Raw genomic sequence first — 24,455 nt, 5'->3', positions numbered from 1 at the left:
CATGTCGGAGAATTGGCTTACTTTTGCTTTGGAACAGCTGACACAGTAAAATCCCAGCTATGATAGATAGAAAGTTCTCAAAGTATCTCGGTCCCATTAATTGGAACAAGAGGGTGAGGGATGAGCGACAGAAAGCTCCCGATGAATTTTTAAAGGCTGGCTTCCAGTTTTTCTGTTGTTTTTTTTTTCCCCTTTTTGACTGGTTGGCAAGTCGAGCTTGGTGCCAAAGATGAACAAGGAAGTGCAAGGCTCAGTAAGTGTCTTTTGAATAATGCAGAGTTCCCAAAGGGAAAGAGAGAAGAAAAAAAACAAGACCCACCACCCTCGACGCGGATCTAGAAGTCATCCAGGCAAAAGATAGTTATGGCTGAGGGTTCTCTGGAAGGTGTCCTGTCAAACAAATCAACTCACAGGCTTACGACTCACAACAGTCATGCACATGCTCACACATTTACACACCATTTTATCACAGAGGCCGTTGTGGTGTGTTGTTTTCATGGGCCCTCTGGGGATACTGGAGCTGTGCTCAGGACACAACGCGCCTGGGAGGACACATGCTGGTTGATAAACACACGCTTTGCTGATTTGATCATTTAAAGTCTCAGATTTCCTTTATGGTGTTAGACAACAATAACGTCACCAAGATTTAATCAAACGAGAGATGTAATCAAGCAGCATTCGAGTTGAACGGCCGTTCACACAGGCCTTCTGAACCCGGCGCGGAGCACAGCGCCACATTTTGGAGCGCTGCACCAATCAGGATTAACTTTGGGCCAACGCTTTTGCTCGGCGCAATGAAATGCCGTCGTGGCGCCGCGCAAGCCACTGGAAATAATGGTTTCCAGAGGGCAGTGGCACCGGTGGCGCTTTCGTTGTGAAAGGCCCCGTAAGACAGATGGTCTGTTAAAGTGTTATTTTAACACGAGTACTCGCCAGAAAACTTTTGAAATTAAACAAACTGTGATGGATGACAGTCATAATTGGTGCTGGCAATCAACATCTGAGGATATGTTAACATATTTTACTGTCCTAATCAGCAGGCTTCACAGGGATAATGGTCTATCACAACTGGGCGCTCGAAGAGAACTCTCTCTCTCTCTCTCTCTCTCTCTCTCGCTCTCTCTCTCGCTCTCTCTCTCTCTCTCTCTCTCTCTCTCTCTCGCTCTCTCTCTCTGCTGCTCAGTAACTGTACAATTTAAAGTATATCATGTTTTTTTAAGAGGATTAAGCTGACATCAATCTTACTCAGCCGTGGAGTGGCGTTAACCGATCTAACCAGAATTGCTCTCCCAGAATTGAAATGCTATGATGCTATGATTAATATTTGAATTAGAATTGATTTTATAATTTGAGGAGCTCTCTGGTTTCATTGAGGCCAGAACCCTCTGATATAAATAGATATGGCTTTGTAGGACGTAGCGAAAAGGAAAAAAAAAAGAAACGCTTGGCTTTTATGCTTTGCTGTTTTTTTTTCGTAATCCAATAATGTTTCTGTGTTTCTACAGGATGATGAAAAGATGTGTGGTATACACTCTGCCATACAGAAAATTAAGTTGTAAAATGGTTTTGTTAATGAAGCATGAGAAATACAAGATTCAAAATGTCTGTGCAGATAAACAGATTAATAGAAGTAGCGTTTCATTTTAGACTCATACATGTCTTCCATTTGCTGAGATTATTGATTCATTATCTTTTTATTGCTTGATGACAAGATAGCCGAAGATGCTTTTCTGCTTTGCAACTGCATCGTCTTCTTCAGTCATAAGCCAAGTTTGAAAGTGAGACAGGGGGGGGGTCGGTATTTTTGTAAAAAAATATTACTTTTTTGTGGATATTGGCAACTCACGAACCATCACACACAGACAGAGAAGCACAGACAAGGGCTGTTCTGATATCTGAGGAGGATGTGAAGGTCATGTTGAGCTAGTTACAGATGTAATTCTCCAGCCTGTTGAAGCGTTTAAAAATGTTTTGAGAAATCTGTTTAAATCTGCTTTTTGCAACAGTGAGCTGGCGGTGCAAATAAAATAAATAGTGACTGCTGAGATAAAGTTTCAAGATCGCATTTATTTTATTTTTTTCGCAAACGTTTCCGTGACAAATCGGCATAGTCACCGCCGAGGCGGAGATTGAGTAACGAGTTGCCTGACTGCTTTGTCACCTGCTCAGGAAGCGGCGCCGCTCTCCTTCCCGTGAGCCTCTGCTTCACACAGCCTCCCCTGCGTCCTGCTGGTGCGGCGAAAGATTGATGGCGGCCTGATTCTGGGCAGCCAATTCTGGTCTCTCAAGAAATAATCCACTACATTGACAGATGAGCTGAATGTGACACAACACACACACACACACACACAATCCCGGTTCTGCACTCTCTCCACCTGCCAGCACAGCGAGCAGAAGTGCTCACTGCCAGGACTGCTGCTGCACAATCCAGGCCACTGTTGACAGCACATTGTATTGGACTCCATCACAAGTATGTGCAAGTGTAACCGATTTACATTGTCAGTACATTGCTGAAGTTACTGTACATTTGCTGTTGAAATTGAAAGTGTGGCCTAATCTGTTGTCTACTCAGTGTAGAACAGTGTTGTCACACTCAGCAAGGACTGTGTTTTTCTACTTGTGTTCAGCTTCACACAATAGCCATGTTCATAATGCATCAAGAGGGACAGTCTGAGTAGAACAACAATTCAGCTGCTGCTTTGTTTCATTATGACTCTGACAGTTTAAGAAAGTCTCGGATCTAATGGAAAAATATGCTTCCTGTTTCAGGTGCAGCTGTACAACTAACTAACTAACTCTCCTTGCCTGGTACACTTTAGTTGCAGTTTCTTAATGATGTTGTGTTCAACCTTTTTTTTAAATTTTAATCAGCCATGATGACAAGGCAGTACAGTGTATATGTGTACTATAATCACAGAACTGTACTTCACATACTATTAAATCCTTTAAATCGCTGTTAATTTAAAAATAAAAACCATCATTAAATAATCAAAGGCTAAAATGAAATGATTTACATGTGACCACATGTTTTTGCAAAAAAGTCATGGAAAAGGAGAGGAATGAAAGCAGCCATTGATTTTAATGACTCCTGTGGTGTAAAAAAAAACACTGAGGTGGAAGAAAACTAGTACTGTAATTACTTTAATTAGTTAAGGTGCATCAAATAGTGAAACAAAAGCTCATTGGTGAGAAGAAAACAACCTGTCGAAATATTGTCGTCAACTTTAACTTTATGTGTCCATCAGGTCTTTTAACTTCAGATCTAAGGTTCTCTAGAAACAGGATAAAGGGTGTTGAAATAAACCTTGAGCTTGATTTAGGATGGCTGTCTTTCGGTATATGAGGATGGGGTAGAAGTCTGGACGCCATACACACACACAGAATGAATTGATTTCTTTCCTTTTCGTTCCATTACCGAACGGATGGCTGCTTCAGAAGATTGGTGAATTTTGCTGGCAGTGTTTGGGAATATGAAGAAATTAGCTTTCGGGGCTCACAAACTGAATGCACACACCGTTTTCAACTGGGAACTCATTTCCATACAGTTCCCAGACTCCTCGTTACAAATAGCTCAGTGTTAGCAGCTGACACACAAAAGTGAACATGCACTTTTTTTTTCACGCATTCATCTTCAAGGTGCTAATCTCGGAGGTGTAAGAGCTTTAATGAACGAAACATCCAACCGAACTGCGCTGAGGAACAGCTACAGGCTTTCTGCGTTTGGCCATTACATCAGCTTTATTTACATCCCCATTAAACTGTGGAGACTAATTACTCTGAGAATTGATGGTGAAAGAAAATTCAATTAATTTACAGTCACTTAAATGGATGACGACTTAATCAGTTTTTTGTTTTTTTTAAATATCCAAGTCATTACTGTCTCGGATTGTGGAATAGCCTTTCATGTGGTTGCAGTAGCCGTGTTTTCATCTTAGCTATTTTGTTTGACTAAATATTCACTTGTGTGCATATTGTGTAAAACACCTCTTTAAGAGCTATATTAAAGTACTGTGTGATTGAAATCCAAAATTCTATACAGATTTAATTTGAAACATTCATTTCTTTAACATGGGCATCTGCAAATCCTGCAAACAAAGGATGTAAAATCCTATAATCTATCTCCACATGGGATTATAATTGCTTTGAAAACTGTGGGCTTAGGTAGAGAGCTATGCGATCTCACGTTCTATCACACAGCATGCCCTTCGAAGTAATGAAAGCAACCTTTCCAAAAACTAAGCAATAACAGCCTGATCATTCAGGTGCCGAACAGCTCTTTCTCCGTGCCTGGCCTCTCCACCCCACCAAACCCCACAGCCCTGGATCGTCTTGCCCCTACCCCCAACCGCTGCCTCCCTCCATCTCCTCCTTTCTATCGGCCCCTCAGACGATTTGTCATGGATCAGATGAGACAATTTGTCATGGATTAGTGAACTTAAATGTCTGTGTGATAGTGGAAGCAGTCACTGGAAAAGCTTAGGAATCCTATTACATTGCGTTTTATGGCCGGCGAGAGGGGAGGTAGGAGTGGAGGTTGAATTGGCACTTTCTATGGCCTGCGTGCCGTTTCTTGACTTTTTCCTCCACACATAATCAGATATTCACTTAGAGGTGAGCTCCCTTGATGTGTCTTAAACTGGGAAAGGAGAACAGAACTTATATATTCTTTGCTGATTCACCACTTGCTCAATATCTTACCATTTAATTGACTGTTCGCTAAGCCCCGCTAAGCCTGTCAAGCTTTCCGTTTTCGCACAGCACATAAGCAGTTTACGATGATAACAGTGGTAGATGAATCACTCAAAATTCTTGGTCACTTTTGAAACTGTGGCTGCCTTATTTCAAACAGAAGTAAAAAAAACAACAAAAAAACAGGAGAACTAACTGGCTAAATATGTTGGATTTCGTTGCTGAACTGTCGCTCGCTATTTCGATCTCACTCGTAGTGCTAATGCTAGAGAGCCAGAGTCCTAAACTATATGTCCAGATGATTTGTTTTAACAGAAGAACCCTGTTAATGGGTTACAAATCAGATTTGTCTTCTGACATCACCTATAACCTATAAGAAACACCCCTTGTCTTTGGAAAGCAATGCTCGGTTACTGCTTAGCTAGTAAGACAGACAGGCTAACAATTGTGTCTTCAGCCAGAGCTCGCAAACTCCAAATTTAATCGATTTCTTATAAGTTTGCTGTTCTTACTGTCTAAACTGTTTGGATACAGAGTATGGCTCTTATTAGAGAAAATAAAAAGCTTGATAGGCCTTTCCGGACTGCTAAACAGTGATCGGGGCTGGGGTTTAGCTAACCATGAATAAAGGCACATGGTTTCCAAATGGCCACTTGTTATCGGCTCCAGCCCCAACTTTGAACTCCTATTTTTTTCTGATGTGAGATAATTGTATTGGACGGAGTACACAGGTGCTATTCATCACAGGTGGCTCATTCACACAAATATAATAAAAGGAAGAATATAAAAATCGACAAACCAGTCACAGTGTTCCATCAAGCCATCTGTTGAGCAATACCTTGAGATCCACGTCTGTGTGTCACACGTCGTCTATTTGTTTAAATTAGTCCTGTAATTGTACTTTTGTTTTGTCCGATTTGATTCCCGCGCCTTGCTTCACTAAGCAGCTGAAAGTTACTGCATCGTACTTTATTACGTATCTTTATTCATACATTATCTTATGCAGCTCCTCGATCACCTCACGGCCTCTCCAGCAGCGTCTCACTTAAGTGGAATGGCTTGCTCATGTTAATAGAGCACAGAGACACACTGCCAGGTAATTGAGATGCAGCAGAGCTACTTTGTGGCATCATTTAGAACCACTGCAGGGGACAAATGTTACTCATTGAGTGTTTTGTTTGCAGAGGACTCACTTCGCTCCAGCAACTCATTTACCCAGTTGCAGACAAATTAGGTTGTCTTAACCATACTACTAATTTACTTTCTAAATCACTTTACTGTGTGGCTCTCTTTTCTTTAATCAAGAACACTTTGATAAATAATGTATACATAAAATAGATTACTTTCAGTGTTTTTAGTGTGCATATTTTAGTTACAGTTCAGGAAATATGAACAAACTGGCTTGTTGACCCGCTTGTCGTTCCTATATTACTGGACCATGTTTTTCTCTTGTACGACTTCACTTATAACGTGTTGAAACAGACACAAATACATTATTGATTCTTAATTTGAGCTCCATCTATTTGATAAAATTCGTGTTCATTGACATTTTACCTCTGACATATTCCTGAGTTAATATATACATAGTTCAATTTGAATAATGAATCTCATGACTGCTTGTATGTGAATGGGGTTACTTAGTGACAAACTAACATTACCCTTAAATATTAGCCAGCTTTGGAAGTTTAACAGGTGACCAGATGACTCCAAATACAGGATAATGTTGCTTCTCGTCAGCTGGATGTGAATCGTCCCAACGATTTCCCCTACATCAACTTATAATATTGTTATGTTATTATATGTCAGTGTTGTTGGTTCATGTCTTTTATGTTCCACCATCATGCTAACCCTCTATGCGTCCACACATCTTGCTTCGACACACTCCGAAAATGTGGGAAAACCACTCCATCTTTGCACCTTCTGTGTTTCAGAATAGTTTTCACATGCATAATAACATGATATTTGAGCTGCATATTTTCAATTTGTTGCCAAGGTGACTTGTTTTCTCAGTTTGGCCCTAGTGAATCATTCATTCCAGCCTTGACAGGGTACAAAAATGGATTATGGGGTTTGGAATTATGGAAACAGAAATCCTCTTGCTTGAATATGTCCCCACTTGTCAAACAAATGATTGAAAGTCTGTCTAAATTTTCCAACCGGGGGTGCTCTGTCAGCATTAGCTGAGGTCTATTTGTCTTGTCTGATGTGTCTGGATGAATCTACGCAGCTGCTGTGCCGCATTGTCTTATCACAGCTTTTTCTGACAGCAGACACTCTAATAATGGAACTCAGGTTGAGATGTCACAGTTAACTGCTCATCACTGCTATACGTGAGACGGATGTGGCCAAAATGCTAAATAAATGGACAGGATCATCTGCATTAGCCACCATGTTGTTCACACTACTATGCAGCTTGTATTGAATGTGCCAGTCACTTGCACTGTACACCTCGAGAAAGGTGACAGACTGGTGGAAATGTAGGGAGACAATTAGAAGCTACTGTCCCTGCAATGCATCTTCATTTGCCACAGTATCTTCAGCGTATGTCAGGTTCACTGAACATAGCTCAATGCCCGGTGGCCGGGACAGTGAGAAAATGAAGGATGAGGTGGCACTTGCATGTGTCTGTCTGTAGCTTAGCCTAATGACCCAGAGGAGCTCCCTCTTTCACACACACACACACACACACACACACACACACACACACACACACACACGCACACACACACACACTGACACACCTCTTCACTTGCATGCTCTTTGTCCTCATTGTTGTCTGTCCGACACGTCTGCCTATTAGCGCCGCGGCTCATCTGCCTCAAGTCTTTTCTCCATCTCATTCTTTTACTCCCAAAACTCCTCTCGCCTCTGTGAACTTGCCAAAAAAAACACACGTTTAACTTAAATTATTATCTTGGGAAACTGAGCAAAGTTGGCAGTTTATGTTTGCAAAGAAATATGATTCAGTACCTCAGGCAGCCAGGCAAGCTCTGTAGGGTTTTATCTTCCTTGTCTCACGTCCCAGAGGTTCAAGTGGTGTGTACTACCAAGCTTTTCCAACAAAAAGATATTTTGACCTGCTCTCTGTAAGTTTAAAAAGATAGTTTAAATGTGGATTAGTGCTTGCTCTAAGAAACTTGTTAAACCTTTCCCCTGAAGGAATCAGACAAAGTATGAGGACGGCATACGTGTGTACAAAATACAAGTGTGATTGGTGCTGAGCTGATAGGACCGAATACCTTTCCACATGCCGTCTTTGATCTTAAAATCTGTTCCTCTACGTCGTGGATTCAAGCCCTCTCTAAGGCATAAACTGCAAGGCACACATGCATGCTAAATAAAGAGTGCGGGAACCGTATTGATGTCAAACTGGATCCCTCACCTCATCTTCTGTCATAATATCTTTTTTTCTTCTCTGTCCTTATAGAGTTGAATCCGCATCAAGGTCTTTGAGCCTAAGCTCCTTTATGGAATACCAACAAAAGAACATCAGTTTTTATAATCTTATCGCTGAGCTTTTACATTTGTAGGATATATGGCAGCTAAGTTAGTGTGCAAAAAATATGTTATCCTTGGCATCCACAAAGAGGAAGCATGGGGAAATGCAATAGCATGTCTGTTCCCAACGTTTGGCTCAAAACTATGCAGTTTAATGCATACATGCCACGCCACAGCGACGCGGACAAATCAATGATGAGGACATGAATGTTTATTCTCCGAGTCTATTTCATGCTGTAAAATGAGTTCCCCAGATAAGCTAAATGCTGCTTTGTGTTACTTTTCTTGTTCTCATTGACGACCTACGTTCCTGTGTGTGTGTGTGTGTGTGTGTGTGTGTGTGTGTGTGTGTGTGTGTGTGTGATTTGGTGTAAGCGTGTAATAGAAATGTCTACTAAGAGCTGAGCCAATGTGCTCTGCTCTTGTCGGGATCAAGGGCTTTAGTTTTGCTCTGAGCAGATGCAAAGAAGCATAGTAAGGGTGTGATGTTTCGCTGAAGAGAGAAGAAGTACCTCTGGCTCACTTACTGTATATTACCTTTTCATATTACATTCCACCTCTTCCCCTGTTTTGCTGAGTGCAAGTAGAACAGTGCTCACATCTCGACACGGCTCCCCCTCTTCTCTTAGGTGCAATCAAAGTGCAAGCCTTTGATTTCACCATGAATAATATACAGACATGTTTTGTGATACATTCAGTGGAACAAGTAGCACCTCTATCCAGTTTTGATTTACACATTTTTTCTTCTCTTTTTCTTTTACAGCATTAATTTCATGCAGTGAGATGGTACAAAGAGCAGCTGACTGTCTCAGTCACAGACACTGGTGTTAGTTATTCACTGGCGTAGCCACCTTTGTCACATTTCCACACCTTTATCGTTGGTCCAGACGCAGGTCGGATAATCTCACATGTTGTTAGTGTGATACTAATTCTTTATACATGACGGAGCATCACTTCAACATGAAACATGGCCTTTACAGGAGTTGCTGCTTCTCACAGTTTGTTGGATTAGGGAGGAGCTGTGCACTTCCTGTCAGGGCAGTCACACTACACCGGGTCTCTATGCAGCAGCATGTTGCGGTAGTGATCTTATTGCAGTTTTGGATGATTCACATGAGAGGGCATTCAGGCAGACAGCATCACTTTTCTTTTTCTTTTTTGCTCGACTCTTCAGTAAATGAGAAATATCACCCACAGCTGCAGTTGGGGTGACAACGACTACTTGTTCTACTGCTGTAATGCAGTTGGAGGTATACACACACATGGTGGAGGTTTAGGAACCACGTAAGGTGGTGAATATGGAAACTCCCGAACAAGTCCAGTGAAGGGATGGAAGAATAAGTCTGACTTGGAGATCATGTGTTTCTGACGGCCTGCTCTTTGCTCTGACATTGTAACATCGACCCGACCAAAATGTGTGATGCGTACGTGCATGTCGCTGCTTGTGTCTTGGGTTGAGATGTGCAAATAGAAAAAGGATCAGTTCTACTCAAGCACCCACTGAGGTGCAATAGTGTTTTCATTTTCAACCTCAAACTTTCTGTTAGATTGTACCATAGCCTTTTGATAACTTGTTGTGAGATGTGTCACACAGATTCCAGTCCACAAAATACTGTCAGACATCCTAACTTTCGTTGGCTTTTCCTCCAGTCGAATAGCAACATCTCTTCTGTTTGTGTCCATTACCCAAATAATGTTATAGTGGAAGCCACAATTTTATCGAACGCACTGCCAATTATTGTTTTTTATTTACTTATCTTAAGCTGCTTTTACGGGACAAACTTTACAATGTCAAATAAATCTAAAAATGAACTGCTGTTCTGGCTTACAAAGATGGCTCAAACGAAGATAAAGGGAGGTGGGAATAAAGTTTATGGCAGCATGTTAGGGAAGGGTTATTGCTTGTGGAGCCTGTGTCGTCCGATGAGAGAGTGAAAACACAATTTAACACAATCACCAGCAGCAGTCATTGTTTGGTATAAAGTTGGACATTACGTCTGGTCCATTTTTGTCCTAATGTTTAATATTTTTCTTATTTTACTTATTTACTCACTGTATTCATACATTGTACCTTGTTATAAATGTGTAATTTGGTTCTAATCAAGCTTCACATCATTTAATGCTACAGTGGCTTCATGTCTGGTTAAAACCAAATCTGTGTTGGTTTTTTAAATTTGATCAAAAGTCTACCTGAAATATTTTCTGAAACAATTAGGTCAGCTGATGCATAAACTGGTTATAAATCACATTAAAAACAAACAAACAACAAAATAAAATGAAGGGTTTGTTTTTTCCATCAGAATTGTTAAATAGTTTCAATCGTTTTTCAAGCAAAACTGCTTCCGACAGCTTCTCAAGTGTGAGGATTTTGTTGCTTTTTCTCTGTCACATATAATCGTAAACTGATTATCTTTGGGTTTTGGACTGCTGGTCTGATAAATCAGCAAATTTGAAAATATCACCTTGGGCTAAGACTTGTGTTCACTGACATTTCAAAACAATCAGGAAAATAATTAGCAGCTTAATTCATAATTAAAATAATTATTATTGGTTGGAGCTTTTTATTACCCTTTGTACCATTGCTTTAGCCTTTGTAAGTGCAAAGAGTTTCAATCAAAACACATTATCCAAGCATATGACACACTAACCCACTGAGCAAGACATTCAATTATGTCTTTTGTTCCTAAATTGTGGGAATCAGTCTCTCAGTATCACCGCCAGAATGAGATGAAGACGACTGGAATTAACTTGAGTACCACTTCAGAGTTGAATCAATGAAGGGAGATTCTGTGGGGCCGTGAGGAGATAAAAGTTGTGCCTACAACAGATGTTATCCATCACTATGCTGGAGATGAAGGGACCTCTTTTAGCCAGAGGAGCGGTGTGCTAATGTTAGTAATATTGGTGATATTGGAAGGTGAATACAAGCCCCTCATAGGGCTCACAGGCTCTTGTGAACACACCATCTCATCCTGAGGTGAATTGGATGAGGAGCGAATACAGATCTCGTAAGTCCCCTTCTAGGAGTCACAGCTCTCTCTGCAAGGGCACTTGTAATAGGTGTCTTACACCTGGGACAGAAGTGATAAAGAAGCCTCTTATTCCTTTTTAGTCTCAAGAAAAGTGTGGCTCTAATACTGTACACATGAAAGCAAAAACTGTGGGTTTAAAATTGATGTCAACTGTTTAAAAAACATATACTTATTTGCTAATCTTTCCAATGTCGTATTGTCAGCCAGGCGAAATGCTTGTGCCCATGCTTTGTGTGAATAAAGACTGTATTAAATCTATGTCTTCTGTGAATGGGATCCTGTTCAAGCCTTGCTGCCATTTAGAGAAGACAGTGTTTGAACAGTGAGTTTGGCCAATCAATCTCAAGTCCCCTGTCCAACAACTAGACTACCATCGATCATCGTTCACACGTTAACTCTCTTTCCCAGCAAGGTGCCAGTTAACATGTTGCTGAAGCCAGATCGGGTTGATCCATATGATCAAGGAGACGCTGTGATAGTGGGCAGGGAGCGGCGAAGAGAGGCCGCTATTGGGTCTTTATGAGCAGGCACGTCTTCCAGACAATGACAACTTAAACCTTTCCCCTACTGCTCCACTGATTTGTTGGCTGATGAGCCAGACTGTTATCAGGAAAGTCTCAGAGCGCACAGTGTGAATATTCATCGGTGTTAGCAGCGTGGACATGCCTGCACATCTGTACACACATCAAAAAGGTAATGAATGCTATTTCCCCTTTATGATATCCAGACCTCTATGAAACCAAAATCCACAATACATTAAAAAAAATGCACTAGTCTATCTGGCAACCTGATGCAATCCATGGCTCCATGCCATAACACATACAGTCATAGATGCTCTGGGAAGCTGCACTTAAGCAGAGACGTGCTGTGAACTAGAGGCCAGCATCAGAATGCTAACATGCTAGCAATAGGTTGCTAACATGCTGATGTCTGTTCTTAATCGTGGTCGGATGATAAGGGAGTTGTATGGCATAGTGGCCTGTGGATGTGCAGACAATACATATTAGTGGGTGTTTCTCACAGTTTGGTCTTTTTATGACAACAGTAGAATAAAGCCCGCCTATCCTTTAAATGTGGGGGAATTTACTACTGTAATATATGTGAAACAACACGGAGCTCATGCTTGATTTCTAAGCTTTTTATATGATTCATGAACAGGATTAAGGAGAACAATTAATTTTCCTGTAAAAGTGAGATATTAGTGTTGTTGGTGTTGGCATCCAAACAAGCTTGTTTACACTATTTTCCAGCATCCCCACTTATACAGATGACTTCTTTATAAAGTGTTTCATGGGAATGGCTTTGTGCTGTGCTGTCAAAACATTTAATTTTACTTCAACACAGAACTTATGCTACGTAAACAAAGTATTAATTTTCCTTGTACACACATTTAAACACACTGTGCTTACTGAAATGCCTTTCATCTATTATTAACTTGAACATGAATGCTGCGATTGTCTCTTTCTTTTGCTCCCGGTTTCCTGAGACATTTTTGCGATCACATTCGGCCTGTATCTCGTCACACTTGCAAATCCATTTTTTAAAGGTTAGACATTAACGGCAGAAATCCCCTTCTTACTCCTTCTCGCCCTCCCACTTCTGAGATATGAGATTACACATTTCTCCCTGAGCAACAGACAGAAACTAATCCCCAGTCTATGTGAGCTATTAGGCCTATGCCCGCCGTGTGGCTGACAGCTCTGCAGGGCCGAGTTTTGATATTGGGCATTTAGCAAACCAATGTAAAATAAAATCCAGCTCCAGTTTGACGCTGAACCACAAACAGATGAACACACACACACACACACACACACACACACACACACACACTCCCACAGATTTGTTTTACCACCGACCACATGCTTGAATGAAGACAGAAAAATACGAACCCATGTTGGCAGTTGCACACACACAGACCCGAAGCAGATGTTTCATCCCAGTGTTGAAGAAACAGTATGTTGCGTGATTCTAGAGTATAGCAAACGTTAAATAGCAAGATAAGCACTGGCCCTATCAGAGGAAGTGTGATAAGTATCCCATTAAGTGCCCAATGGCTTCCACTTTCTCTCTGAATCAGTAGATGATGAGTGGGGGAATGAATATTTAATGTCTCGGGGAAAGTGCTCCAGACACTTTCTGGGTGATTGCATCAAACTCGCAGTAGGTTTGACAGTATCAAACCAATCTTTTGACTTGCCTTGTACAGCAGTTGGCTTCTGAAAAAAATGTTCATGACCAACTTTCTTTAGTGCTGCCCTCATTTGACATTTATCACACTTTATTTGCAGGGCATATAGTACTCACTCTTTTCTATTCTTCATTGACGTGAGCAGCATGGCGTCATACTTTCATCACGTGGACTGGCTGGTCACTTAAACGCTGGCCTTAAATGGCGCTACAATCACACACGGTTTGAGATGGCATGTGTAAAGGAAAGGGTCATGTTGTAAAGAAATGTTAACAATGACCCAGAGCAGAACTATGAAAAAAGCAAGTCACTCTAGTTCTCTAGTCTGCAATTGGAACATATTCATCAGACTGTGTAGAAAGATAGTTTTTCCACTGGCTGCTGTTCTGCGCTGCTGCACTGCTTTACAATACAAATAATGACAGCAGTGGCAAACAGTCTGAGTAACTTCTGTTCTGTTTCTGTTCTGTTTAAGTGAGAGACAGACAGGACTGCAGTTTTAAGAGCCAAGGGGAGTTTACTCAGTATTCATCATGCATATCCAATTTATTAGCATCGAGTGCTTTAAAACGGCATCCCACATTTCAGATCTGAACATCAACTTCTAAGCCATATCAACAAATTACCACAAAGTAATTTAGATAACTTTGAACAAGAATGACTGTGGTTTGAATAAATCAATGCCGGGTGCTAAAACATAGCACGTCTTTACGCCAGCGCAGGACATAAGCAGTTGCACGTGAATGTGTGGTTTTTGTGGGAAACCACCCAGCGGGGACTGGTGTTCTACGTTTTCAGCCATTTTTCCGTTTGAGAAATAAATGATCGCTTGTTGAAATAACTCCAAACAGAAACCAGAATACAATGTGAGATTGAGGGAAGCACTTATTTTGTCCCATCACTATCTATTCCCCTTATTGCACACTGTGATAAGACAGCAAAGTGCCAAGCGGGTCCTCATTCCTGAGCTTCGATTAAAAGCTGCTCGCTGGATGTATGAGATCATACAGTTTTGTCGTCTGCGGACATGTCTCTTTGAGCCCCCGTCATTCAGTACCACATTGATGAGATTAAAGTGTCTCATGTCTCTTCAAAGCAGCCCTGAGTACAGCATGTAGGTGCCAGTTGATAGACAGCCAATTTCCTATTGTGGCTCTGTTGTAAATACAGCCGTGCGCTCTGGACCACGTTGATGAGTTAGTCGACTGTAACACGAGCCAACACCGAGCCAACGCTATTCACCGAGTTGTAAAAGCGTGTAGGGAGTGCAGGGCTGTCAGCTTGTGTGCTTAGACTCTCCATTTACACTAGTTGGTTGGTCTGAATCCAATTCATCAGCCCGTAATGGACTGCAGAAATTGTCTCACTAGCATCTTAACTCGAGGAGTGGACAGACAAGGCAGGGATGGAGTGGGCGCATATGGTGCATATAGTGTTGAGCACAGTATACAGGCGAGGGCTGCAGAATAAATCATTAACGTGTAGAAACCTCAACGTTTTTCTCCCTATAAATTCATTATTGTTTTTCTTTTTTTTTTTTGTTATGAAAGAACGGACTTCCAGGCATCTCAGAGAATAATTATCGGGTTAGTAATAAAACATTCAGTCTGAAAAAACTATTTCATTCACACCGAGCAGCAAAGCTTAATCTAACAACAGCAAAACCTCTTGAAGCAAATCTGTGGTGTCAAGCTGTAAAATTAAAATTGACTTGACTCAACTTGACAATTAGCGTCGACCTGAAATTTCCGTCTGCATCGTGCTGCACATTTTAACCCGTGCAACCGCCTCACGCTCCATTTCAATCGCAGTTTGGAAGAGCGGAGCGAATGTCACTGCTCCCATTTCCAGTGAACATGCACCTGCAACTAAAATTGCAGATAGCACGTTTCAGCAGCAACGGCCATGTGACGCGGAGCAATGCTCAGTGGCCGGTGGATTCAGCTGTGGAGATCTGAGAGCTATCCTTTTCTCCTCAAACCCATTTGCTCCCTCCATTTCCCTGCATTTGAACATGATCACAGGGCCCGCGGGGCTCAGCAGCAGCAACAACAACACAAGTAAATTGTCACTCATTTACTCAGGGGCAGCAACACTTACTGGGCACTCTGTTCAACTCCAACAGGCCTTTGATCCCATTTGTGAATGGAGCGTGTTTATGTGCGTGGGCATGAGAGTCATACTAGAGCTGTCACAATAACCGCAATACACAAGCCAACCGCAGGTCACGGCACGCAACCTCCACAAAGACTTTGTGTACGATCCTTCTTTTTTTCATTTCTTTGCAATGGGAGAGCCACATATTTATAACGATACTACAAACAGCTTTAAAAAGTGCGGTCGTCTTTTACTTGCCACACAACAGAGTCGAGGTGGGACCGACATGCTTCAGCCCTGCAAGTCCTCTACCGGGTGAGGAAAAAAAGGCTTTCAGTTTGTCTTCTTTACCTTTAAAAAGCAACAATTTAGGCAAGTAACAACTTAAAGATAAAGTGTATCTGTTTAGCACTAAAAAAAGAGCAGTGAAGTCACTTGTATAATGATGTTTTTTTTTTAGATGACAATAATAATGTTTATCACGCCATTGAGAAAATTATTATGCTTGTGAGGGAATTTCCTATACCATGACAGCCCTGTGTACTGCAAACCAAATAATAAATAGTATTTCTATGAAAGAGTCCAGGTTTTCTTGTAAATGTGTATAATGTCAGAGCTTTTAAACGGGAGCTTTTTCTGTAATAGTTCCATCGCAAACATACCTTTAATTCTTGAGCCCCCACAGAGTTTCTCAGCTTGGTTTGTCTGCTCTCTCTCCATCTGTCAAATAACCACCCTCCTGACTACAATTGATTACTTAGTACAATTTGGGAAGAAGAGAAACACAGGTGGTCGACTGTCTCACTTCATCTCTTTCACTCCCCTCTCTGTGTTTTAAATGCAACGGAGAGTGGGAGAGAATGAACCCATCTGCAGCAAAATGACTCATCAGTCCTTTTTTCCAAGGTTGGTAACACCCCTAACAATCTTGGAGCTCAAACAGTCTCCCAGCTAGTGCTGCTACAACGTCACTAGTTGTTGGAAAACATGCCCCAAAATCCAGACGGCACCTGTCAACACAGGAGCTCAGCAAGGAAGCTTTTGCTTTCTCGCGAAAACCTCGCAGCTAATATTGGAAAGTATGACGTTGAATTCTTTGGATGATCTATTATTCTGATCCTATCATTAAGTCTAATCACAATCTTTGTATTGCTCTGAACTTGTCGGCTGCTGTGCTTTGAGAATCAGTACACGAGCAGAGATTTTTATTCTGCTGTTAAAGTGGTGGAGCTTTCCCTTCTTTAAATGAGGGACTCACCTCTCCTCTTCTCTGCACTCTTGCATGGGGGCTCTCCTGACCTTACGACACGCTCTGCTTGGCAGGAACACTTAAAGGCTTCTCTCCATCCATCGCTGTACTCTCTCTCTCCCACACCTCCGCTCTCCCTGGCCCCCTCCATAACTGAGGGTATCGACTCTTCATGATTTTTTTTTATATTTCCCACATCTTAGGACTCCGTAGCCGAGGTGAGCAGTGTTTCGTGTGATCGGTGTTTTTCAGACTTAACATCTTGTTTAATCAGGACATCTTCTCCCCACTGAGAGCTCCTGTCCTTTTCACGTGTACTCACCTTTTGTCTTGCACTTTTCCCTGACGTGTGAGCATGTTATTTAAGTCCAACCTTAAAGGGTACTGGTTGAAGGGTGTGCGGTGTGAGACGAGGGAGATGTTTGACTCAGGGGTCAGTTCCACATGCTGAGTGGAGGGTTAGGCCGGGGTGATGCACAACGATCAACCTTTACCGAAGTGAAAATCGTCGCCGCGTCACAACTTCTGTTGAATTTGAACCCTGTGAATTTATTCATCGCTCTATTACCCACACTGAAATAGACTTTGACACCTGTGAACAAAATAATCCAGTTGGATGCTGAAATAAAAGATGTGTGAGACTATAGTTTATGCTCGCATTATGCTTCTATAACACCTCACACAGAGGTGCAAGGCTGTTGTTACATTAGCTCGGAGCCACTAAACCAGCCAATAAACTTTGTTCCAAGTCATATCATAAGGGATGGTGTCGTGGTTAAAGCTTCTTTGTAGATTTAGTTTTTTCCTTTCCTTTTACTGAAATATAGCTGCTACTTTTGTGGATTCACTTTGAGGTAAATATGGTCATTTTGGGGATCAAAGTGGCAATTTCAGCACAGTCCAGTCCATCAGATGCTTTTTACCTCTCCGAGTCTCGTCGCGCTCTGGGGTGGGTTGGATCAAAAGCGCTCATCAGATCAGAGGGATGCCAGAGCAGGCCTGAACCCGCACTGCAAAGGTCACGGTTCGCTCCATTATTCATCAGGCTCCCATGCTAAAGCCGGGGAGTGTTGAGAAAGAAAAGAGAAGAGAGAAAGAGAGAGATGGAGGGATTGATTTAGAGAGGTGCCCCCCTCCTTATACCTGTCCTCCAACAGAGACCCCCTGCCAAAAGCCCCAACTCTCCTGTGAATAAAAGACAAAGGATGGGAGCAAAATGAATGAATGAAAGAGAGAGAGAGAGAGAGAGAGAGAGAGAGAGAGAGAGAGAGAGAGAGAGAGAGAGAGAGAGAGAGAGGTCAGGCCATGTAAGAGAGAACGCCTCTCTATTATGTGGCCTGACCCGCTACCTCAAAGACCCCTGCTCTTGATTTCGCCATCTCTCCCTTTTCTCCCACCACCACCACCCTTCTGACAGAAGACGCTCTTCATCTCCTCAAAAATGACGCTCCACTTCGCTCCAACACCCGAGACCACTGGTCAAGATGAGTGGAGTTGCCAGGAACAGAGAGAATATTCATTCGGTCGGCTCCCCTGAGATTATCGTCACCAGCGGCAGCAGCAGCAGCAGCACCCGCAAAATGACCACGTCATCTCACTTCTTTCTCAACCTGACACATGTTCTCTTAAGGATAGGAAAAAAAAGCTGAAAACACAAACCCCGGGATGAGGTGAAAGAAAAACACATTCACACTTTCCCTGTGAAATCTAAATAAGTCTGGGGCCCTTGTTGTACATTCTGTTCGGCGATTGTATTCCCCGCGGAGCATATATGCTGTAGCTGTTCTGTGTTGTTTTATTGTATTCCTTTATGTCGGGGCATGGGCTTACCATTGGCCGTCAGCAAAACTCTCCCTGTGCAGTCCCTTAAGAAACCCCAACGTCCTCCTTACCCGAGTGGGGCGGGGGGGGGGACATCACTTTTCTACCCGCCCCCAATCCGTCAATACACACCCATGCACGCCAGCGCCACAGAACAATGGGAGGATTCTGTGATCCCCTGTTGTGCAAAAAAAAAAAACTCCCCCACTCAACTTTTTTTTAATAGCAACATACAGTATCAGCAGAATTACTGGGCTCCAAAGCTGCGGCAGCCTTGCAAGAGTGTGTCAAGCCCAGAGGGCTTTCTGGCTTTGATCTAACGCACAATACACAGTGTGTGAGGTGGAAACGTGTGCGCACGTCCATACGCAAATGAGCGAATAAACACACATCTCGGCACACACACACGTACACACACACACATCTCCTTTGATATAGTTCCAGGCTTTTAGTGGGTGATTAGGCGAGGCGACCAAGCTAAGGTCTAGAGTGATAGAAGGAAGCAGGAGCCTGCTGCTCTTTAGTTAGAGGAAACCAATACTCTGTCTGTAGATAGAGGAGTAATTATGCCCAAGGGTTGAGGGGAGAGCATTTTGGAGTAGAAGCCAATAAGGGGAGGAGGATTAGGGTGAGGAAGACTGTACTGGGGGGTTGATTTCAGATTTCCCACTGTGTCACCCCCACAGACAGCAATTAAAATCCCTCCAGAGGGATTTGTGTGTGTGTGTGTGTGTGTGTGTGTGTGTGTGTGTGTGTGTGTGTGTGTGCGCGTGTGCGAGAGAGAAAGAGAGAGAGAAAGAGAAAGAGAGAGAGAGGCTAAGCATATGTGTTTTTACATTATGGTGCAGGGTGCGGTTGTGCATGAATCCATCCAGTGCTGCATAAATGCAGTAGAGGCTGCCGCGCACGCACAGATGTGTGTGAGAGTGCACATCACGGCTGTTTACTGAATCCACTCCAACAGTTGTTGGTGGTCTAAGGGCTATGAAATATTAATGCGCCCTCTCTCTTAATGATTCATAAATTGTATGCCGATACTCCCCATTCCGCTTCTCCTCTCTACTTTCCACTCCCAATAATTGGACTGTTGGCTTGGTTAAAAAAAAAAGAAGTTTTTAAATGTGTGGAGCTTAAGATAAAAATCAAGTTTTCCTCCATCCTCGTGCGCTTCAGCAAGCCACATGCAAGTGCTGAGGGATCATAATGTCAGTAAATAGTATTCATGAACAAATGCTCACCCAGGAATGTGTTTTTAGCATTCACACCAGCACTGAACCGCGCTGTGTATTTGGCCGGCAAAGGTGGTGCAGACTGCCAGTGACACCTTACAAAATATCAGCTTCAGCACAGAGGAGGAAAAACAAGAGGGAATGCTCTGTTTACTTGAATAAACCCTCCATTATCAGGAGAAAGTTCATATATTGTTTTTTTCTCTCTCCTCACATTTAGATATGGCGAGGCCTCACTCTAATGTGTGCTAATCTAAAAGAAACACATTCACATTACGCCGGCTTTATTTATTTATTACCCGACATCGATCGGAGCCACGGAATCACCGCTCAGGACCAAATGAAAAGAGAATAAGCTTCTCACTCTCCAGCTTCTTTATCTGCTGTTTTCTCTCCCCCAGCCCTCACCTTGCTCTCTTTGCGATTCAATAACACTTCATAAGATGGCAACATTAATATTTGGACAGGAGAAAATCTACAGTGGGATGAGATTGGCTGCTTCCGATGCTCATTCTCACCTTGCTTGGTCTTTAACTCTCTCATACACACACCTAAACACACACACACACACACACACACACACACACACACACACACACACACGCACGCTCATCTGCAAGACAAGCTGGGTGTCTGCTTACAATAATGGTGAAGCAATAAGCCATAAAGCTCTAAATATGTGCCGGTCTTGGTGTAAGTCATTGAGCTGATTGGCCTGAGATGGTGACATGTCTACACTCAGTGAGAGCATCTATCTGTGCCTTTGACAAGCTTTAACCTAATCTCCCTTATTACACACACACACACACATGTAATGAGGGATAAGCTGCTAAGGCTTTTGTAGCAGGTGGGTTGTCATTCTCGCAGAAGTGGAAAAATCAAACAAACATAAATTCAGCCTTTAAGAACAGACGCCTGCAGGCCTCCTTGTGGATCACACACAAGGACGTATACAAATTCTCCCACGTGTAAAGTTTGGTCAGGCTCACCTTCGTTCAAGGATTCATCAGGAATTATCCCTTCTGTGTCGCTCTCATGAATAGAACATGCGCAGAGTATTGCTGATCGTCAATCATTTTCATACTCGAATGATCTTATCATCCCTACCTCTTATACAGAGAGTACACTTCAGAAGGTGGTGCTCGAACGTACCAGACAATCAATACAAAGATGTAGCAAAAAGCATTCAATAAACAAAGACCAAGTGACTCGTCAAACACCTGGTGACCCCCTGAGAAACGACCGGCTTCAGATATCTTTGCTAGTGACTTTTCCCCCCCCCCTTTGCCTGAACCTACACTGACCAATGAGATTGATCCATTATATTTTGGGCATAACAACTTCCAGGAATTAAATCCTGCCCAGTGCTGTTGTGCACGCGGAGAAACAAAATGACAAGGCAGGTGGGAAAAAGCGAGGAAAGTGCAGAAAAAGAAGAGAGCTGTACGGTTGCTGATTCGCCCCCTTTTTCCTCCCTGCCGTGTGCTGCTGCAGATGTTTTCTCTGGGACAGCAAAGGAGCTACGTGCGTAAGAGGCCACTATGGGAATGTGTGATGTAAGAACATGATAGTATTTGCTGTCGAGTTGAAAATGTGATTAATTCCACAAGACAAAAAAAAACAGATAAGCAACAAGGGAATGTTGACATGTGGATGTGGCATTCACACACAAGTCTGTCATCGCTCTGAACACGTGTTAGCGCAGACCGAGTGGCCTCCCACTTGCTCAGTGTTTTCATGGTAATGTCAACCATGCACAAGCGAGATGAGTTGACGTGACTGCCAAGGAAAAGCAGGAGCAAGATAAGTTGACGTGAAAGGAAAAGCAGAAATGTGCACTTTCGACAAGACGACACAATTATTCCCGTGGTGCATTTACCGCACAGCTGAAGTTAAGATTCTCTTCATGTCGGTGGACACAAGCACGTGTTCACAAAGCCGTCTTCTTCACTGTCACAGTTTTGTCGTTATTTTATTGGAATTATTTTTAATGAGGCTAACAGAACAGTCTGCCGACGAGAGAAAATAGATAGCTGGCAGCGAGAGATTTCTTTATCATTGGCACAAAAGTAAAGGTTGGCTGGCCACCAGCGTGATGCAACACGCTGACATCTTTATCATCCATCCTTACGTAAGCGCTTCCTCAGTACAGTAGATACAGTGTTCTTATTTCATTGAGACTCACCAAACTCTCACTTAACTTCACAACTCCTTTTCTCCTTTATTCTTTTGTACTGCCACAAAGAAAAGCCCACCCGCGTCAGCGCTCTCAAGCGCACAAGCCATTAACTGCCCCCACGTTTCCTCTCGAGAGAAGACACGATACGTTCTGAGGCATGCAACCGTCTCCCTTTCTATTCCATCTAAGTGATCGTATTCAAGCCGGCAGCGAACACCCCCGTTCGCGGTTCCACCCACTCAGGGCTTGGAGGAGAGGGGGGGGAGATATGATGTGATGGGTGGGGATATGATGCTCAAGGCCCGCGAGCCCTTCCACATCTGGAGCCTGCCACTACTGCTCTGCAGTGGACACCACAGGCCAGCTCTCATCCTGTGTCCCTACCACTGCCATCTCCTCTGGGTGGGTGTGTTGGTTTGTGGGATTTGGGGAATGGTGCTCCTCGGCCAGCTGACATGGATGTTGTCCACGCTTTTGTCTGTGTTGGCTCTAATAATGTTCAGTTCATTTATGTGCCAGGCTAGACGGGTGGACCGCCATAATGCGACCTGTCCCGCACTCTGACTTGCCTGTCTGCTACGTTTCCGTACTGCCCACAAAGGACATCGACTGAGCATTGTCTGTTTATTCACTCGCCTCGGGGTGTTCCAGCACAAGCTGCGGAACAGACTGTAAATGCCTTCCGCACTGTTCATGTCACCGCTGCCGCCGCTTCCCACCTGCACCCACGTCAAAATGTCATATTTATAGTCTGTGTTGCACAGCATTATAGCAAGCGCTAGCTTTTGATTAGGTTGATGTCTCACGGTAATGCAATAGGATGCCATGTATGTGTTACGTCCTGGGGTTTCTGTGTCTGTCTTCCCAGTGTTCCTGATTGTTTATTCCCTTCATCTGTCCTTGTTCCAGAAACCTCCCTGCCTTGTGAAGCCCCGCCCTCATTGTTTCCACCTGTGCCTTGTTGCCTGTCTCCCCCTGTGTATTTGGTCTGTCGTCCCCTTACCTGTTGCAGAATTGTTTCCTCTGAGCCGTGTCGTGCACCTGCATGTTTTACCACCGTCTGTAAGTTTTTCTAGTGTTGTTTTTTTGTGTTGGAACACTTTGGATTGCGCCTTATCGAGACTCCTCTCTTCTCGTCTGCGCTTGAGTTTTTGCCCCACCACACCCCGACGTGACAGTATGAAGCACGAATCGAAAAAGACCAGTGTCCCAAGCTGTCCTTCATCAGGACTGATGTTTGGCCCCATGTTTAAGATAGCAGAGGAGAGGGAAGGGGATGAGACACAAGTGGGAGGGAGAGGCCAGGAGCGGAGAGGAGAGAGGAGGGGAAACCTAATAGTGAGGGATGATTCCATGACGCGGTCCTACAGAGAGAGAGATAGCTCTCCATCTCACTTATCTCCTGTTTGCTCAATTTCCTCTGTGTACGACAGTGCACCTGGGGTCTGGCTGTAGCTTCCCAACACTCCTCAGCGGCGGCACCCGCGAGATAATAGCCAATCCCACTCTCGCCAGTCCCAAATCAGACGGGGCCAAAAGACCTTGTGCTTTGTTTAAGATTTCCAATGAACAAACCCGTGTCCCTGTGGCGACAACCCATTATAAAAGCAGACAGACTTATATCAGACTCCTTTTTCGCTCAGCTAATAGCACAAAGAGAAGGAAAAAAATAAAAGAAAGCTCTTTGGTCTCAGACAGAGGTTGTGTCAACTAAAAGGGGCTATTTGGCTATTGTGTGCCGCAGGATGATTACTACATGGATGATAAAAAAAAGTATTCCACTATGATTACCTTCGAGTCAATAATCCACAGTCACCTCAAATCACAGCATTACTTACAGTGGGATTGGCTGTTAATGGACGTGGATTGTGTGAGGGACACGACGCGCCGATTACAGCGATACCAAAGCACTCTGTGTACAAAGTTAGAGCTGCCACTAATGCTTTGATATCTACTGCCATTATCCTCCCACGCAGCACTGTGTCTTTGTGTTAGTTGATAGAGTCAGGTGCAATTATCAGACGACTCACCTGGCTGTGTCAATCAGTCCCCCGTCTACCAGACACCAAACTTGTTCGTGGACTTGGAGGACATATCTGGCATCATCAAAACACGTCAGCAGGCTTTTCTGAAAGGTAGTCAAATTAATGGTACTTCATAAGACCTCATAAGTTTGCAAAAAGTCTAAGATATTGCCGGCATTTGGATATTGTGTTGCAGCATTAATATCCAGAAGTGTTGTGTACAACTGACAGGAATGAATTCAGAATGAGTTTGCTTTCTAGACATGTGCAGCAGACAGTTTGCATCTGTATTTGAACCAAAACCACAGGTGGATGTAAAACACTGATGTCCATTGTGCCTGTTGGTCGCCCTGTTGAGAACCAGGCTGATGCTTTGTGTGAACATCTCTGTATTTCATGGTGCACAAGAGAGTCTCGGCCTCACTGCAGCAGAGATAGGCCAAACAGAT

The 24,455-nt window shown here is 43.1% G+C and overlaps 1 protein-coding gene across 2 annotated transcripts in view; it reads left to right on the top strand.

Moving 5' to 3' along the window:
• LOC137796986 (chemokine-like protein TAFA-1) overlaps nt 1-24,455 on the top strand; it is a 100,674-nt gene that overhangs the window by 3,952 nt on the left and 72,267 nt on the right. The window lies entirely within an intron of this gene.

This window comes from Clinocottus analis, unplaced genomic scaffold (genome assembly GCF_023055335.1).
Source record: "Clinocottus analis isolate CAN_PGR_092001 unplaced genomic scaffold, fCliAna1.0.p SCAF_3, whole genome shotgun sequence".
Lineage (NCBI taxonomy): Eukaryota > Metazoa > Chordata > Actinopteri > Perciformes > Cottidae > Clinocottus > Clinocottus analis.
Note: the sequence above shows the minus strand (reverse complement) of the source record. Positions and strands in the feature narration are given on the sequence as shown.